This window comes from Varroa destructor, unplaced genomic scaffold (assembly GCF_002443255.2).
Source record: "Varroa destructor unplaced genomic scaffold, Vdes_3.0 BEIS01000002.1, whole genome shotgun sequence".
Taxonomy (NCBI): Eukaryota; Metazoa; Arthropoda; class Arachnida; order Mesostigmata; family Varroidae; genus Varroa; species Varroa destructor.
The window spans coordinates 11,274,348-11,293,880 of NW_019211455.1; the positions used below are offsets into that span (position 1 = coordinate 11,274,348).

General features: G+C 45.3%; 1 protein-coding gene and 1 long non-coding RNA gene across 4 annotated transcripts in view; one reads left to right on the forward strand and one right to left on the reverse strand.

The window, feature by feature from the left end:
- The first annotated feature begins 5,518 nt into the window (after positions 1–5,518).
- The window catches only part of RhoGAP100F (Rho GTPase activating protein at 100F), a 54,398-nt gene continuing 40,383 nt past the window's right edge, over positions 5,519–19,533 (forward strand). Inside the window, exons 1-2 of one of the 3 annotated variants that reach the window (XM_086979636.1) lie at positions 5,519–7,184; positions 7,406–7,595. The gene's annotated coding sequence lies outside the window, so the exon portion shown is untranslated. The remainder of the gene's footprint in view (positions 7,185–7,405; positions 7,596–19,533) is intronic. The other 2 variants (XM_022791426.2, XM_022791424.2) reach the window with 2 other exon arrangements.
- Positions 7,458–9,707, reverse strand: LOC147757369 (uncharacterized). Its single transcript, XR_015320660.1, has 3 exons — positions 8,552–9,707; positions 7,787–8,096; positions 7,458–7,581 (listed from the first exon to the last, which is right to left on the reverse strand). It is a non-coding gene; the product is annotated as an uncharacterized LOC147757369 (long non-coding RNA).

Consider the following 19,533-nt stretch of genomic DNA (forward strand, 5'->3'; position numbering starts at 1 on the left):
TAGATTAATATACAACTGACTGCGTGCAGTTGCGGGCTATTGCCGTGTTTGCGGTCGGCGAACGCGCGAAGCGTGTGACCGCTGTCGTACAGCGGACAATCGTATAGAGCCCTGTGTCACAGCAGCCGCACTGCCACTGCCGCTGTTGTTGGCGAGAAGGAAACTGCCTCACCGGTCTTCGTGGGCTATCACCAATAGTCGTGCTGCCATCAGCGATGCCACCTGTGAAAAACTACAATGACTATGACAACAGCTATGCAAACAACCGCACTAATGGGATCACACGAGACTGCATTGCGTATAAGCGCAGTGTCATTGTACCGCCATAGCAGGACCACTAATAGGCTCACAAAGGATATTCAAAAATGCAGCGCGGCCGTCACCGTAACAGCCTCGTCACGACTGAAAGCTGTGCGCAAGATACGCTTAAAGCCGCTAGGCTTCTGATCACCGTCATGTGGTTAATTTTTGGCTGGAAAGATTGCAGGATGCTGGAAACGCTGATCGAAAAAAAAGAAAAAAGAAAAAAAAAAAAAAAAACACCTATGTCTTGTACATAGTGCAGCAAATGAACTCCTGACTTGATCTGGCCTTTCAGAATGGGTAGTTTATATCCACATCTTTATAAATATATGCACTAGAGAGAGAGAGATGGAGTTGACAGTAAAATTGAGACACATTAACAGTTAGCTAACAGACAGAGCATTGTTCGTTAGCTAACGTTAACTTACGTCGCCCGGTCCGTTTGTGTTTTCCTAATAAAAAAGGCAACGTTCACTGTTGATGCTCTGAACAGAATTGTGGTCAACAATTACGTCATTCTGATGCCCATACTATGATTAGATGCATTGATTAGAAATAACAAATAGGTCACAGTAAACGTGACCGCCAGAGCTGTATCAATCCGATCGGTTCGGATTCTACCTGGAATTTGAACTACGACATACGTGACTATCTTGTCAGGAGAACAATGAGCAAAGGTTTATATAAAAAAAAAATATTCGTAGACAAGGTTGCTACTAGCGCCCTCATAAAGGTCATTAGGATTAATCACCAGGATTATTGAAAAGGGGTGACACAGTGAAATGCACGATATTCAGTATGATGCACGATTCTTGATAGATAGGCCAGCAACTAGATGATGTGGTTTGACAGGCAATATAGCAATTATTTTGGAGTTGACCTGAACTTCTATCGTCGATGACAATTCAGCTCCGTAGATGAGCTCCCCAACTACGAACTAATTACTGTTTCTTACCTGAGCTGTCGTTGTTGCTATTCGTTGACAGGAGCCGTGTGTGGTGTTTGTCTAGCCATGGCGTTCTGCTTGAGATAGAAACCGAGATTAATGAGGAAGTAGTGGAGTTTAAAGGACCGACTAGACTAAACGAAAATTCAAATGGACGCCGGCATTTTGCTTGCGTCTCAATAAATTCACAGTATTCCATATGTGTCACGCTAGAACATCGCGACCAAATAACTGTTGATGTTCGGCAGTCGTAACTGGGTCAGACCTGCCATTTACCGCCAATGTGGAAAAAAAGAACATTGTCGACAGGTATTAATAGCACAGTTGTATATGGTTGGTTGTCTGTTTTTTTTTTGTCCAGTGATGTGCTGTAGCATAACTTCTTTTAGCTGAAAAAAAAAACACTGTTTCACTACCCCTGGATAATAGACCTATTGTACTCTAGTCTATAAGCATACCTGTTTCGAAATTGGTCGTTATTTGCTTGGATTAGGGCTAACAGCCTTAACTGTCAATACCCTCTAAAGATTCGCTCTAATATTCGAGAGCCTTATCTAGAACTTAGGAAGACGAGCGTGTTCATCAAAGACCGAAACGCAACTTTCTTTATAATGGTCGGTTCAAAAGAAGCGACCCAATATCGGTAACTCATAAGTCTAGAAAATTAGGCCATTAACGAGGTTACATCTAGCTCACTCATTAGTTCATCGCAGGAAGGACACCTTTTAGGCGAAGGGTACGTATACGCTTTTATAAAAGTTTGATACAATAAGAACAGGTCGGTAAATCTCAGCATGACGGGAAGTAGTGCTTGACTCTTACTTGTTTCAGGTCAATAACGACAGGGAGTCTTACAGATAAACGAACAGAAAATTGAATCCGCGCATCTATATGCACGGATTAAATTTCGACTGGTGAGTCTTTGTCGTACCGTGTGATGGTCCAAAGTCTGTTTGTACCCTGAGGGACCTGAAGAAATCCTAATTCTGTTCTTTTTGGCCGTCTTGCCTTAGCACCATTATCCGTTCTGCCCCCGCACTTCTTATAAAGTTGCGCTTGCAGAAAGTTGTCAGACCTCCCACACAGCTCTTGCCCGTGGCGCAGTAGCTCATACCCCAGTGGGCCTTCTTAGCATATAGAATAACCCCATCTATTTCAATTAGTCAAATACTTCGCACAATCAGCTGCTGACTCAATTGGAGAAGCTTCCCACATTCAAGTAGCTACTAATTGTATGCTATTAAAAAAGTAGTAGATAAGTTTATTCGTGTCATTTGAGTGATGAAAACTGGAGAAGAAATTGCCTGTCAAAGACAAGTTTTCAAAGATTTTTATTTAAACAGAGTTGTTTTTATTCTAGGCATTATAATTTAGAGAAATAAACTTGATAGAACGGTAAACTTGGTAACTATCAGGTAAACAAGCAAAAAAAAAAAGATCGAAAGAACTAAACGAGAAGTTACGTTCTTAATGTTCGCCTATGGGGAGCTCGTCGCTGTTTATAGTATCCCATATAGATAGCGTCGATTAATTGTGCTAGCATTAGTAAGCTACTTTTTATTCCATGCTAGGGCGTTAGTGTTTACTTTGTATAGCGTTTTTGTAAGAGCCGTCTCACTAGAAGGAACGATAAGCCTCTGCAAACGAATTCAAGAGTAGGTCTTCGTACAAATCCGTCGGCCAAAAATGGATCAATTTTATGTCGCGCACAAGTTAGCATCGACCGACTACCTAGATGATTTAGGCATATTGTGCCAGTCGTTTAGATACTTTTTGCTTATTGGGCTGCAGTTGTGTTTTTTTTTTTAATAAGGGATACATTTCGGAATAAACCTCGACCAAACCTTGTAAATGATGACCGATTACCGCGCACGGTCGCCGATCCTAGATGTGTCTGATTGAAATTTAGAAATTAGGTCTCTTTAGTGGCTCTATAATATTAAATTTAGCTACACAAAATGATCTAGGTCCAAGAACACGCTTCGTTGCGAGTTCTTGCGCCGTCTCAAGTAATGCTTATCCAACGCGGTAGCAGATGCTGAATTTCGAATATTTACTTACAAGTGAGGGAGCTATTTCGCAGGACAGAATAAACGTATCTACCAATACGACTAGTCCTGCTGGCGGCAGTCCTGCAGGTGACAACAATAAAGCCTATATAAGCATTCCTAACACGTCCTGTTTTATAACCGAATAGGTCATCATTCAGTCTTAATGTAATTTTTGATGTACCCTTTTAGTCTGCTCATAATCAGTGGTTAGTCCGTATATATGCGACCTTTCTATGTTTAGCTAGAACATGGAATTTTTTATACGAATCGTTATTTTATCATGTAGATCTGTTCATTTAGCAAATTTACTATGAGAAGTTGCCACGATCTTTCAATATTTTCTGTTTAAAAAAATCTTCTCATTTTTCTGATTGCAAAAACGACGCCAGAAATTCGAGTTGACGGGTGAACAGCATCGTCGCAGCAGCGTACCACTGTTCTACAAGGTGAATGAAAAGAACTCGTATGGTTACCATTATTGTCGTCATCGTTGGATGCCGCCTCGTTGTTGTCCTGGTTAAGATGGCCATGACTCAGTATTTTAAGCGGGAGGTTTCCTTGCCCTCGCTGTTTAACGGATAAAGCCATTGGCCATTGGAATCGTGCCTTATCACCCGATGCCCCAACGTCGTCATCGTCGCCACAAAACACTATCTTGGAAGAATAAATACCTGCTGGCTGGCGGCCGTAGCAACAGCACCAACAGCGATATCCGTAACAGCCACTCTGTTGTCATGGCCGTAACACGGTAAACCGTGTTCAAATACACTGGAATTAGAAAATCTATTGCTGAAACGACGGACATCGTATACCGTACAGCCATTTTCTTGGGCAGTGAAGTTAACCGTCGTTGAACGCTATCGTGCGTTAAAGAATAGCAGGGTGTTATCTAACGGTCCAGATAACCAGTGATGACGAGTCGTTATCTACGTTGTTGTCTATGCTAGAAATCGTACCCCAATCATTTTCTAAATGGGCTGAAATAGATAGTTGTCGTATGTAGAAAAACTAAGTTTATTTAAAGATTTCAGTCAATCGATGACCATCGAATAATCGGAACACATCAGTACTCATGAGGTACGCTAGTAATATTATAATTGATACTCGTGCTTGATAAATTTGAGCGATAAGGATACCGCGGCGGCTTAGGGTACGCCGTAGGCTTCTGGCTGAAATGTCTAATGGCACAGGTAAGTAGAGGACACCTTTAATAACATTGCAGGTTCATCTTGTAAGGGCTTACATTTACGGACATTTAGGACAACTTGAAATCAAGTCTATTCAAATGTGCTCGATTTTTCACGAAAGTTAATAGTTAAACACCGCGAATCTGAAGCTTATCTATTTCTATTCTAATCATAAAAAGTATATTTATCAGTCCGTTCCGTGCTGAATTTTCCGTCCTTTTCCATTAGGGATAGAAATTGTCGACCAGGTCGTATTGAACACCCTTTTCAAGCAACAGTTCAGTGAGAGCATTGCCAAGCTTTATTGACACTTGCTCTAAGCGATTCGGATCTACTCGATTTCACGATAAACAGCAAAAACTATTTAGTCCAACTATGAAGAGCAAATTTCTCATACGATTTAAGATAAGATCTAAGTTTGTAGAGGAGCTTCGGTATGGCATTTTTTAATTAACGGTAAACTTATTACAAATATTAATAAAGAACACTATACACCTTACATGATAAGTAAAAAAAAAATAAAAGCACCTAAGCTATAGACATAGATTCAAACGTATACAATAAAAAGCACAAATAAACACGTCTCCCCTAATCATTGGGCGATTTCTGCATACATAGAGTTGTAAAACACATGAATCTTATTGTTTGCAGTTATTTTTAGTTCGTATTTGGCTCGTGTATGCTTTTGAAAATATATGTGTTTCTAATCTTATCGACTTATTGGTTCTCCATTGAACGCTCTTCGATTATTTGTCATGCTTTCTCTCGTTCGCCCTGTTTCGATGATGGCGGGAGCTTGTGCTTCCGAAGAGCTGAAATGCGAGCTGCCATGAGCCGGCCTGCTTGGCGCTGACAGCGCCGCGCCGGTCGCTGGTTGCGCGTGCATGTCAAGCATGCACGACGGCAGCGCGCAGTGCTCGGATAGGCCGATAGGCTTTAAGGCCGTGCCGCATGCTTTTGGCTCCGTTCGCCGGATATCCCTTTCGCTCCCTTTGCTGTTAAACTTGCAGTGAACATGGCGGGCAGCGCCAGGGAGTGTCGGAGGATGGTGGCAGTCGCGAGAGGCAAAAAGTAGATACACCCCCCACCAACAGAGACACAGATGAAGGAACACAGTGGACCGTGAGTGTATATAGTATTCAGGTGCAGCGTGCTGTCTCGCCTAAGGTCCGCTCGGTCTATAACTGAGGTCAGTGTCGCCGGTGTCCTCGTTGAGCTGCTCTGGCAGACGAGCGTGAGGACGCTGGAATGGCCGCTGCTGCCACTGCTGCTTTTGTGGACAGTAGACGAGACGCCTACCGGCACAGGCGTCGTCCGCGTCATTGTTAGTTGGCAAGCAAACTCAGAGAGATAGTGCAGCCGGCTAAGATGCTCTACTTGAGGTAGCTGAAGCCCGAAAAAGGAGGGGTCTGATAGCAAAGCTCCCGGGGGGGGATGCGGAGAGAGGGAAGTACGCGGGCTAGCTTCTCCTCTGCTGCTCACTGCTCCTCCACAAGGATACGGGGTAATGGTGGCGGGTTGTAGTCGGTTGGTCAATGCAAGGCAGGCGGTAAGCTCTGGGTAAGTGCCGCGATAGTGGCGCTTAAAGGTTCTGTTCGCTTAGAAGCAATGACAGTGCGTTTGCGCTAAGCAGCAGTGGCAAACAGGGGGTGTGGGGAGAAGTAAGCACTAAGGGTGAAGATTGGGGTGCTCCGCGGAGACCGGTGGAGCACGAGGGCGGACCGCGCTCCGTAGGAAAGAGGCACCAGGCAGGCGACATGATGGCCTCCCTCCACAAACACCGTCTACCACCAGCAACGGTAACGGGGAAGCGAACAGTAAGATAACCTAGAGCTAAGCGAAAAGCGAAATTCACCGCGCCGACAACTGAAAATCCAAGCAGTGTTGAGCCTAATCCGAAGCATCTCTATCTAACTACCCAGGCAAGTAGCAAGCACCTTCGCTGTGGCCTACCGCTGTTAAACATGAGTCGATGAGCCGAACAAAGGAGTAGGTCGCTTCCATTGTTAACAACGCCGCTTGACAAGTGGGGCGCTTTGCCTCGCCTTGGTTCTACCTTTACCGCCATCGCTACCGTCCTATCCCGTGCTGTGCTTGACTTGTGCGTGTTTGTTGGTGTGCGTGCGTATCACAAAATTAACTGTTTCTGGATAGCAATAGTTGAGTGACTGCTTGGTGGACTAGCATAATATAGGCGGAACTGTGTCTCCGCGCGCCCCGCTACTCAGCGGGTCGTAGTCCCATCGTATCGTCTCCCAGAGCTATGTGTTGAACAGTGGCTGATCGTCGCCGTGGTCATCTTGCCGTCTGATCATACGAACCTCTGATAATCATTATCGAGAAGCATATTATTCTTGCTGTTTGTGTTGGTGAAAAAGTGGGTTCATCGCTGCAGCCGTTACCGTCGCCGCCGCTTCTTGGATATTTCTACTCAACAGTAGTGCCTACACAAGCACGAGCACGGGCACGAGCACAAGCACGACCACGACCAAGACGACTTAAAAGAACACACGACAATTCAATAAACTATTGTTGTTATTGCTATTACTACAATTGGAAGCAAGCTAACACAGATAGTAATGAAGACGAGATTGACTAACTAGCTAATGGTGATCCGTGAACGAATCGAGTGCAATTAAAATAGAAGCGCTACCAATCAACGATCATAACGCGACCATTAATCATTGCTGAACGCGGGTAGGAACCAGTGACGATCGGCATTTTTGTGCTGATGTTACCCCCATAGAATCTTTACTAGTTCGTACATAGAATGAAACGAGGCTGCTAGAGTAAAAATCTGATCATTGTTACCATCAGTACAAGAGTTAGTATTCCGCCACATCAAATACGAGCTTAAGGTGCGTGCCATTCGTGCGAAAGTGTACAAATATCTGTGTTTTTTTTTGTGCTGTCCCAAGGGAGTGCTGTGGCCATGCATTGTGGCTCGCGCGGTACGACCTACCGTATTGAGGATTCCAGATCCCGTTCGGCCCTGCTGCTCATGCCCATCCGCAGGATTTCCATGTGAGCGACGACGTCACGTTACAGCTGCAGGAACCACGGCATGATCGCAACGGCCGTGCTGTGCAATTCACTACGTGCGATGATGTAAGTACGAATTGAAACGGGCAAAAAGAAGTCAAAGCAAAAGACAGCATTGAGCTGTGTGCGTGCATTTAAGAGGGAAAAAAACAGCCGGTGTTTATTTACGTGGCTTAGTCTGAAACTGTAAGATCGTACTATGTAAAAGCCTAAAAATTATAAATAAATCAACAAGGATTCGACGTTTTACTGCTTACTTCTTGTGGATGCCAGTCAATTGCTGTTTTGCCTCGGTTTGCCGGTTCCCAATGGCTACTTGGATCCATAACAACAGTCCTTCCCACTGGCCGGACGCCTATGGGAGACCGACAAGGAATCTGTCCGACTGATCGAATGGTCTGGATTGATGGGTTACAATCAAGTGTGCTGCTTTCTAGCCGTTCTGCGCCCGATATATGTATCCTATTGCAAGCAAATCTTCCGTTTTTGTTCGTTAGATAGCGCGCTTTGTTCCTCCGACCTTCTGACGATCCGCGGTCAGCTACGTTATTCGCGGTTCGATTCAAACTGTGTGGGTCCGAAAAAATAGCCGCAACTAAATTTAGTTGACCCGAATTTGAAACAGACGATTCCTATAAAGGTTAAAGGTTACGAATCCTAGCTGCTAGATGGGAAGTCCATAGGTAGAGAGAACCGGTAAGAATGGGTTTGGACCACGCAACCAGGAGGAGCACGAACTAGGTCGTGAAAAATGTTTAACTTATGCTTTTATGAACAACCACTCTTTGACTAATATTAGTATTATGTAGACGCAGCACCACTTATATCTTATATATGTATATACAAGTGGTGCTCGTTGAGGTAAACCGGATAAAGCTCATTTTGACAAAACAGTTTCATCGATTCAACAACTGCGTCTATGATAGAAACTACGCGAAAAAAAGCATCGCAATACTAGTCTATTGCTACGTCAAATGTGAGAACGGGTGAGCGAAAAAAATGCGTTCGTCGTCAGTACTTACTAAATGCCTGCTTCCTCTTCTTCCCAAGAGGATCAAATAAGCGAGTCATTCTGTTCAAGGTGGCGCTAGCGAACGGCCTGATAGATGCGTCAGGGAAAGTCCCCTAACCTTGCGCTAAGGCCTCGTGCTCCTCATGCCTTCTGCATTGTTCACTGAATGAGCATCGAAGATATAGGCAGGCCAGCAAGCGAGCAGAAACGGTACTCTTGCTTGGACCAAACGAGCGGTAGAGTCTGACGTTCATGGGTATTCCTAATGATGTACGCTCATCTATTCTTGTCTTGCATAGTTTACTTTTACTCAGCCTAATAAGTGCAAATATGTAACATAGGATCTAACATGGATTACAGATTTCCAGCCAGCACTTGCCGTAGAAAATTATATTGGTGATGTATGAAGCCAGTAAATTTTTTGTTCTTATTTTTGATACCTTTCTGTCGATCTCTCAAAAGCTCTTATTAAGTCGAGGAAATCTGTCTCGTTGCAAACACGCTGTATATAGAAAGTTATAAGCCTGGATTATTTAAGTGGAAGCCAAGACAGGAACTCATTGGTAGGTCCTTATGAACAGCTATAATATAAGACGCATAGCAGGCTGTCGAGAACAGGGTTTACGTGGCCTGTGTTTCCTAGTGCTGATTGCTTGCTAAAGCATGTTTAATTATGCTTCGGCAGTCCAATTGGGTGAACGACTCTGGTCGTTCAATAGAACATCTTTTCTGTGTGGTATATGATGAACCTGCTTTATTCATTATACCGTTGAGGGTTGCGAAAAGCCAGTTTTTGAAAGTCTCCTATTTTCATCCCAGCTTGTCCTTTAGAAGACTTTGATCTTTATTGAATAACTAGTTCATCACATAGACCTTTACACTTTCACTTACCCCAACTCAAGCCTTTTTGATAATATACGCTTCTCTTCTATTTGACGCGTATTGTTTCGCTATTTGGGCAGAAAACCAGTTTGTCTGTTTGTCGGCCATACAATACTTGAATAGCTATTAGCCCTTGGGGCGAGATCTGCCACAGCTGCTGTTGTTCTAGCATGTTGACCATCATGGGCAACAGTAGGATCGCCAGCTTGGATGGTACGCGGACAGCAGTGAACGGATCGATGTCCTCTATTTCCCTGTGCATTACAGATGCGTAGGTCCACTACTCTTCGCTTCCTAAGTATGTATATCCATTCGTTATTCGTCTTCAGGCCGAAACCCCTCACCCCACGCCCTCCTCCTACAGCCGTCCGCCCGTTCTCTACTGTCCCTTCGTTGCCGTTGCCTTCACCCTCGTTGAGGCCATTACCCCATCTCTTCAGCCCGCTCTATTCCTGACGTTGCTTTTGGGGGCCGCTGCGGTTGCTGCAAGCGCAGCTCCGGCTGCCAGCTCCGCTACTTGAATGGTAGGGGTATCGGTATAACTTGTCTAGGTCAGCTTCGTTTTCTTCCCGAGAAATCGGCAGAGAGAAAGAAAGAGAAGAAAAGAGAGAACATGACTTTTTCTTACTCACCTATTGGCCGCAGATGCCGCTTGGCCTGTAAAATAGAATTGAAGGCAAGTACGAAGTACACTTATGGACTTTGCTAACGCCTGCTTTCGCGGTGAGGCTTGGGTTACAAGCATGGAGGCATGGCAGGCCCCAGCTGGCTTCGTGTGCCTTCGCATGACGGCCTCTCGGTTCGCGTGTGTTTCCAGCACCTCTAGCGGCAGCGTTATAGTTCCAGCAGTAGCAGTAGTGATTCAGCTGGGGTCGACTGGTCCGCTCACGCGGACCGAGTTAAGAAGGCCACCAGCAGAAATAACAACAGCCCCTTCAGCACAGCCAGAGGCAGCCGGTGGGCACTGAAGTGGTATACGATAAATGCAGAGTTGCAGTGAAGTTATAGTGACTGCATCGCTCCTGCAGCTGTCAGCTTTTCTGCTGTGGGTGCATTGATTGGCGTACGCTGTAAAAACATATAAAATACCAGACCGCTGAGTAACTCCATTTCAGACGAGAATCGTGGGTAAGAAAGGATGACTATTCGTCGGTGAGGCACCATTGGACGATCGTTCGGTACAGATAGGATCTACGACACTGTAAACCGTCTGTAATTCGGATGCATACTTAAGAGAAAAAACATGGGCGTGAGGAGAAGCTTAAATAACAAGAAATATGCTAGAATTTATAGGATACCGGCCGAAATGGAGCGGTTCGCTTCCCATCTACATCAGTTGCAGCGGCTCTTATCCCATAATTTATACGATGCTGTATGCTGGTTTAATTACATACTGTGCCTTTCTCATCGTATAATGACGAAGTGCAGAATATAATGTTGGCGCGCAAGCTAGCGTCTATACTTGGCTTCATGTTAGTATACGTAAACGGCGCAATGATCAAGGTTATCGCTTGGCTCGTCACTACCGCCACCATCATCATCCTTGACATTAGTCTTGAGATGCGTGGGATCTCGTTATAAACTATGGAATACACAGCCCCATATATTGACAGCTTTGGCCACAAACAAAATAATTTATTATTGAATTTATTCGGTTATCCTTTCTACCTTTGGCCTGCGTCTGTACCTAGAATCGTGTCGGCAATGAAAAAATATTCCATTAACTACTATGATAGGTTCTGTTCTCGATGATGGAATGCATATACATACACTTATTTATAACGTTAACTATTATGGCAGAGTAGGCTGAGAGCATGCAAGTGAGCTCGACCAAAGCTGACCTAAAGTCAGTTATTATATCATATTATAATGAACAAAATGAGAGAGTCATCTTTTGCCTGAAGCTCTACTGTTTTGGTTGCAAGTTAGACAATGATCCAGCCAACGAATCAATGAACGGCAAACATCCACGCATACACAGCATAGGGAAAGAGCTTACGGGCAATAAAAATATATTGGTCGATATAGTTTGCATTCGAATTATCGAATAACACCCATCAATTTCTGCCCTAGCCCGCCACAGCAGATACGCAAGCTTCATGTAGCCGAAATACCCCCCCCCCCCCCCTGGTAACTCTCCAGCTCCCGCGGGCGTTGTTTCAGCTACCACCATAAGCGTGTCCATCCTGCTAACCCCACTCACTCGTTCCATGCTGGCCTTCTTTTCACTTCGTCCATTCCGACACCTACCGGGGGCTAGTCGAGGCAACAAGCCTGAGGTCGCTACCTTGTCACCTATCATAAGTGGGTCAGCGCCGAGGCCAACAAAATGAGTCGTAATCATAACACTGGCGACCGCTCCGATTTGTTCGTAACGAAGAATGGATGGCCGTAAGCTAAACAATGGAAGATCTGCTTGTTATGATTATTTTAGCCGGTTAGAGGTGCTACTACTGCTGTTGGTATTGCCGTCGTGTGGCATCGATTTTGCTGACTATATTATAACGACCTGCGTTTTCCCATGGTGATCCGTTGTACACAGTTGCCCGGTATTAAACTTAGCCTTTTTCCATATCGCCTTTTCTACGTCGTACAGTGTTGTTGACCATCAGTTTAAATGATATGTACATCTTCAACAATGTCCCCCCTAGGCAAAGAGGCTCTCGGACGACGACCCAGTATAGGTTAGTTTGTGCAATAATCGTGATAATGCTGATAACGGTGACTGTACGCAGTTGTTACGAAAAAAGGTGGCGACAGTGGTGATTCGAGGGGCATAGAATCAAATAGGGCTGGCCAGCGCCCGGTCATCATAGTCCCGACATCGCAGGCAGCGCGGCATGCGCTCGAGTGCATACACCGAATAGTTCCAGGGAAAATGGATGGGGTATTGAGTGGACAAGGAATAACCCTCAACGCAGCCTTCTTATATTTACGCAGTGCCGAAAGTAAGTACAGACTGGCTCCCAAACAGAGTCGCTGCTTCATGAGTACCAACAGTATAAAAAGTCGCGCAAAGCTGTCGTCAATGGAGGTCGAGAGGGGGAAAGCTATCGTAGTCGCACGACCTTGGCATAGGAGAAGTTGCAGCAACTAGCTGGATCGATAGCTAGCCATAAATCGTACGAAATAATAACACTTAGAAGGATTCATCTGGAGATTCGATATTGCCAACGACAACGAAGCAGTTGTATCAGAGCAAAATTCATTGCTGAATCTATGTAATACCGATGCGGTATTACCACGTGTATCATCGTTGACTATTGAGCTAACGAAAAAAATAGATAGATTTGACGTAGGAGAAAATAGTCAGCAGGGAAGAACACTGGTTGAACAAATGACTATAGAAAAATGGCTGCATGTTTTTAGTTAACAAGTTCAACAAAAAGAAGATAATTTTTAAAAATGTAGTAATTTGAAGCTTCGAGACAATTTTGTATTAACAGATTTAGAATATATAAAATATAAAACTATTTTGAAGGCTCAATTTTCTTCAAAATATGTTATTTGTCTAATACAACACCGTAATCTTATATTGTGACTGTTTTCTTTGGGGTCATCTTAACAAATGATTTTCAGTTAACTGCTTCACTCAGCAAGGACAAACCCAATTCTCTAGCTGGCCCGCACGAGCTTACGCCTGCGATAATAAGCCAATCTTTAGAAACTACGCAATGTCCTTGCCTGCACACTGAGTCCGTTCAAAAAGGGGCAGTAAACACGCTAAACTTCCCTCTCATTGTCGTCGTCTTCGTTCTTCTTTGTGTATTTAATACTTGGCTGTTACGGTATAAGAGCCAACCATCTTGGAACGGCCTAATTTGAAAATAAGACGCTTGTAAGTCCGTCCGTTCGTTTCTTTATCCGCTAGCGAGCTGCTCGTCTGGGGTTCGCAATGAGTCCAAGATCTCTCTCTAGCAGCGGGATGATCGTGCTGCTCGGAGTCGCCTTTAGATTATCAGGAAAAAAACGGTCTCATTATATCTTCGCTATCCCCTACTGAACTCTGCTGTAGCCTCTGCGTAATTGATGGGTGGCAAAGTGAGAGCGAAATAGTACCAGGATAAGCACGGTGTTCTGGGTGGGTCGGCCGGCTCTTCGTAAGCATCCTAGGCCTTCGACGTCCCAGCTTAAACGGTCTCCGGGGCTGAGAACATAGGAAGCTAAAAGTTAGGAGAGGCGTGCGATACTCGGCTAAATTTAAGCTAATGGAGGATTGAGTGTTCTGTTTATCCGGAGAGTTACATTGGTAGCGGAAGCCTGCTAGAGCCTGCCAGGATCATGGGCCTTAAGCCACAGCCCGTCACCCGCCATTAAAAGACACGGGTGATCGTGACAATTATTTTGAGTGGAGATAACGAAACGTAAGCGGATGCGAACAATCAAACGTACACAGAAATGCCCGACGCTACCGCCAAGGCGGCGAAGAGAGGTTCAAGTTTACACCCATCACGTGCTTAGGAAATCGTTAGCACATTAGAGAAAGAAAGAGAGAATGCCAGTTACTTATACACTTCCGTGGTAGCAGGTACTTCCACCCCACAGTTGTCGGCAAAGGCAGCAGCGGTGGGATGGTGGTGCTGCTGCTGCGACCCACGTACCTCGAGCAAGCATAAAGGCAAGCACTCACCGTGAGCGGAGGATGAAAGAATGTCGCAGCGTTGGACGCACCAACAAACTCGAACAGTTTTGCGATAACGACATAGTCAGTGGCAACAGGCCGACAACAGAAATCCGAAACAGGCCAAACAGCTAATCCAAGTAACGAAAGCCACGAACAATGACGAAGGCTAAAATCGCCGCAGGACAACGACGATGACGATGATGAACTAGCGCAATCGTTGGTTGAATGTGTACACCCATATACCTTCCATGTGCGATTGGGATTGCGGGACTACGTTTGATGTTAGCCGGCCTTCGTCACAATCATGATGATGATGGTAATGGCTACTGTCATGTTAAACAGCTATCGCTTGGCATGGTGCCGCGCTGGCTTAATGGATAAAGCATTAGTGAAGCTACCGTTAACACATAGCACTACACTGAATGAGTAGTCAGGAGATAAGCTTGAATTCAGTGTGAACAGCTAGGGGTGCTGCTGCTATTCGAAAGGTATTTACCAACCAATAGTTTCTATGCAGAACGAATAGCGGCCATAGAGAAACCCGCCCGATAGAATAATGCCTATGAGGGCCACAAAAGCTTTGAACGTCAAATGACGAGGAGGCGATGGTCCTCTAAAGCGTTACTGGCGACGTATTGAATTAAAAGAGAGAGAGAGAGGGGGGGAGGGAGAGAGAGAGAGGGGGGGAGGGAGAGAGAGAGAGAGAGAGGAAGCACATGATCTCCCCATGAGCATGATCTCATCGCCTTATTGACTAGGTTTTATTTCTGCCTAATTTCTACGTCAATTGCCGATTTGCCTCCCTTCAACGAACATATCATACGTACGCTACGTGTGTGGTGCCAGTGAAACTGGAGCAAGAGAGCTGATATACAGTGTAGTCCACCACCTAATCGCCCTTCTCTCTTCCTTAAAGGGAGGGACAAAAGTGATAGGGAGAGAGAAAGGGGAAAAGAGCTATGTTGGTTACCTTTAGCTGGCAATACAGCCACAGCAGCCACGCAGCATCTGACGATGGGTGTTGGTGTACGTTCGTAGAGAGCCATATTGGCGCGGCTTTCACTGTGTAAGGCTCAGCAGACGTTTGCAGCTCACGTTCCTGGTCGTCTCGTACAAGTCGTAAAGTTCCCTAGGGTGGCGTGTTGGGGGAAGGCTTGGCAGGTACCTTAGGCGAAGCAGCAGCTGCGTGCAAGGCGTAAGGAAGGCAACCTGCAATGGAAGGCCATCACAGCAGCAACAGCGGCAACGCGAAAAATAATTAAGAAACGGTAGTAGCAGTAGCTTTTGGTTGCTACATGCTATACGAAAAACAGTACAACAAAAGGATAATACCAAGCGATCCGCCTCGATGCCCAGGGGAATCTACGAGAACCTGTTCTAGCAATACGACGCATACGAATTCTAACAGTAACCAAATTCATAGCGGGTTTGGTAAATTTAGAATCTCACATTCGCTTCCTTCGTTGCACCATAATTTCGGGCGAATAGGTCTGAATAAACGGAGACCTGAGGCCATGTCAATTTGTACGACTACTCATTCAGTGTGTTACTACATATGTAAAATTTCTTTGTATGAAACGACTACGATGGCCGTCTGTGTACCAGCACTAACGTGCGTTCGTTCACCGTTCGGTCACCATAATATGGATGCATATGTATTCCAGTTTACTGCGCGTTCCTCATCGAACGTTGATACGTCGGGATATAGATAGAGACGGCGGTAATGACAGCGAAAAGGTACAGCCAAGAATAGGACAAATAACGGAAACGAAGTCCGGACCCACGGCAATCGACTTTGGACGTTGATCTGGAACGACCTCCAGCGCGCCTATACCACACTATAGCATTACGGTTACTGTCACATCGTATTCGTCTTGATATGTGCGGCTTCTTTTTGTGTAATGCGCCTTTTCTATTAGTTTTGAAATAGTTCTCGACAATGGCTTTTTTTGGGAATGACACCGGCCCCCTGCCACCTTGGAAGCTCTGGTACTTTTTCTTCAAGGCAGGGACCCACAGCATGAAATGGACACGGGCAGAACGGAGCGGTTTCATTGAACGCGACGGCAGGCTATACGCAATCGTCAAAAGTCATTTAGAGATAATCGAATTGGCATTCTTTTACTGTCAGCACTTTTCTACTTCTCCAATACTTCTGGAGTAAACAACGCCGAAGTATTGGAATTTTTAGCATATTAAACTTAGGCGCATACTTAACGCTTCTTTAATACTAACAGCCATCTTGAGCAGAAAATTTCTCCCGCAGAAGTCGTTAATGGATGAAGCTGTTTCCATCCCAAAAGCAAGGCTCTCTTTCGCTTGTGTTTTTACTACTGCTTTCACAGAGCCATTGTCTAGTCAAGAAAGATTGGGTACTGAGACCTGTCGAACGTATAGGAGATCCGTTCAAACCCTGCGTACGGCAATAGCGGAGGAACTATCAATTAGGACTGGCGTGAGAGTGGATTTATGATCTTTACGCGAGTTCCTTTAATTTCGAACCTGCTTCGCTCCAGAAACAACAAGTTTCTATTATTATTGTTGTTACGAGTAACATATAAAATAAAAACATATAAAACGCCATTAGCTGAAACATCTAAGGGTGACTGAATAGAATGTCCAAATATACTGCCTTCCCTAGCCAGGACATTCGTTTAGATGTTCGCTCAATCGAGGCAGTCGAGCTTGTACAACGGGTCCGTGTGTGCGTACGTTTGCCCATGCCCTTCCATTCCCATTGAAAGCGGAGGTGCGGACGTGAGCATCGACCGCTTGTCGAGCGTGAAAGTACTGCTCGAGCGACTGGTGGGGCAAACTTATTAAATTAAAAATTAAAAAAGTCAGAGGAGGCCGGTAGTTGCTTCCTTCACAGTAAAGGAAGTGCCTAAGTACGACCTCACCCCCTTTTGACCACTACAGTTGCTGCTGATGCTGAAATGTGTCATTAGGACTACCGTAGCTAACAGCTGATTCAAATTGCACCGTCTTGTCATAGTACTGCTACCGAATACCAAAACGGTTGTAGACGAAAGAGGCTGCCATCGATGAAAACGACAATCGTGTTCATGATGATGTTGACGACGGTTAAGAACAGTTTACGTTGTCATCGTTTTTTGTTGCAACGACAGGGTCTTCACTTAGCGGAAATCAATGACGCTTAGATGTGCCTGTCCGTCTTTGGTACCTGTTTCCAAAGGAGCTAAGGCAACATCGGGTAGTTTGTTCCTTGTAAGATTTTCGTAAAGAAATGGTTCAAAGTTTTATTTGTCTCCCGGCGCACTTTACGGTTACCAACAACGCCGGCGCCGCTCGGCCTCCATCACTAATGGTGCTCTCTTTGCTGCCTGTAGAATTCTAGTGGGGTATACCTTTCCGGTTATTATCATTTTCCCGGGCCACCGTTGTCGTTTTTCAGACGAGAACGTCTTCTCGTCATATACTTCTTCCCATAGCCGTACCGGGCCACTTTCTATTTTTCTCTCTTTACCGCTTCATCTTTTGCTGACTCGCTTCTCTTGCTATTTCTGATCAAAAGTAGGATTTATCTCCATATGGATTGACTATCAATTATATTGATATCATCTCCTCTTGGCTCGGTTGAGACGACCAGCGAACCCAAAGGACAAAAAGATGGAGCGCCCAGCGGCGTCCAAAAAGAGGAACGAAGAGAAATATGTGGGACAAGCTTGGGCTGAGCTATGAGTTAGGTCGCGAGCCCCGTTGCGCCGGGCGTGCTTTGTCAAGTTCAGGCTTTCAGGGGGGGGGGGGTCTCGGGGCCGACGGAGGCAGGGACGAGATGAGGTTACAGGAAAGACATAGTTTCTCTACCAGTGCCTCTCCCCATTTTTGCTGCTGCAGGAAAAACAGCAGCCACGACAGCACCGCATTAAAATAACTCCACTGCCTTCGCTGTGCTTTTACCGGTAGTGTTTTTTCATCGGTGGTTGCTCTTTGGTGCTACCATTACGGAAAGCAGCTACCATTCTTTGTCATGCGACATCTTCCATCTCCTCGAACCCTTAACTTGCCTCCGAAAGCCGGCCATCTGTCTAAGAACGCACCGCTGCAGCAGCATTTAATGCAGTGGTATCGTGATAGCAGTAGAGAACGGGCCGGGCAGAAAGCGAGACGAAGCAGACAAGCATGGGACTGTACAGTGAAACGTAGCATGATCTTGGGCGTTCGCCCGGTACTAGAACAACGATAAATGACAAAGAAGCGGCGGTAGTGATTTCATAAAATGAAGACATTGGCCGCAGTGACGGGTGCATCAGCAATACAGGAAGCATAGCAGCTTCACGCTATTTCCGCCGCTGTCGTAGGTCGGGCACGGAGACCATCGGGCACGGAGGGCATCTTGGTACCCAATACGTTTACTTCGGTTGGTACTGCTGCCAACACAGGGCGAAAGGGCACCGATCAAGCAGAAAATTTTGCTCGTCAATTTTTACAGCACACGGCAAGAACGACGACTGCTACGAATTACTATTAACACCGGAATCGCTGCTACGAGAGACCTATTTAAAGGCGACTGTCAGCAGCATGTCTCGCTACGACCAAACTTCGTACGGGTACGATTCCAACTTGCGTTTTGACTAGAACGCCGGTTCCAGGTCGCACAATACGAGACTTAATGAAGAAAATTTGAAAGAGTGGCAGTAGGATAGCGGATGGCTAGCGAGAGATAGTTTTTTTTTTCATTGAACGGATGCTATTTCTGTTCCTCGGTAGTGACAAAGACAATCGGAAGACTAGGTTAATGCGGGGCAAGTAAAAAAACAAGAAATTTTGGGGATAGCTCATACTGATCTTCATAGTATTGGCAACGCAATCAGAGAATGCCCACCTTTATTACCAGCATGTCGGCTAGCACATGTTGCGTGAGGTTCTGACTCAAATACGAATTACGTAAAGATGATGCAACGTTATTGTTGTACACCATCGTTGAAATATGCAGTGCATACGTACACGGCCTTTACGGAACTCGTTCTCCATCTTTGTGATAGTTCAGCTGCTTCGAGACCTACTATAGGCCTGTACCGAACCGAATTTCCTACGCTTTCTGTGTCTCGTTCGTTGGCTATGTCTGCTTTGCTTCCAGTCAAAACCAAGAGGGCCGGGGGACAGCACAAGCGTTGAAAACGTGTATTTTTCTTCAAACGGAAGAGAAGATCCGAGGTATTAAAGTAAATGGTTAATGGTATTTGCATAGAAAACATTCTAATGGGTGCCTGTATAAATTTCGCTCGAAGATAATACAACTGCAGTAGCGACTATTATCTGGAACAGAACGGGATGCGAGGATGACAGACATAGGGAAGTCAAATAACGAACGCTATTAGACTAATCCCGCTCATCCCATGTATTCAACGAGTCGTAGCAATAGCAGCAAAGGGAAATTTTCTACCGATGTTACTTTCATTTGTCAGCGATCCTTCACAGCGTACGCCTCTATATAGTAATCGGCGACACTGCAGCTGTAGTTA